Source organism: Cystoisospora suis, assembly GCF_002600585.1.
Source record: "Cystoisospora suis strain Wien I chromosome Unknown contig_1040, whole genome shotgun sequence".
NCBI lineage: Eukaryota > Apicomplexa > Conoidasida > Eucoccidiorida > Sarcocystidae > Cystoisospora > Cystoisospora suis.
In genome coordinates, this window is record NW_027153841.1 from 490 (window position 1) to 911 (window position 422).

A 422-nucleotide genomic window follows, 5' to 3' on the forward strand; every position below is an offset into this window, starting at 1 on the left:
AGCTATACGTATACATGTACACTGTATATATATAAGATTTAGATGTATGATAGGTGGATATGTAGAGGAGGTGCTGTGCATGAGGCAGGTATGACGAAGGCCTGCCGTCTTGTTTCTCTTCGTTTCTTTCAGGAAGACTCGTAGAAGCTGTAGACGTGAGAGATAGATCTCTTTCGTTGTATTTAGAATTCATGGCTTAATCTTAGTGTGTAGCAAATCCTAGATATCACCTAGATACATAAATCTACCGATTTGCATTGGGTATGCCGTTCATTTCTTATCCGGACAGAACGACTACTGCGGCTTCAGTGCTAAGAATAGGAAAGAGATCTCGGAAGACCAGCTGTAGTTACAGTAGGAGATGATTCGGGGTAGGGGGGGCAACTTTCTTTCTAGTTCGTTTTCGAGTCGAAGATCTGTCT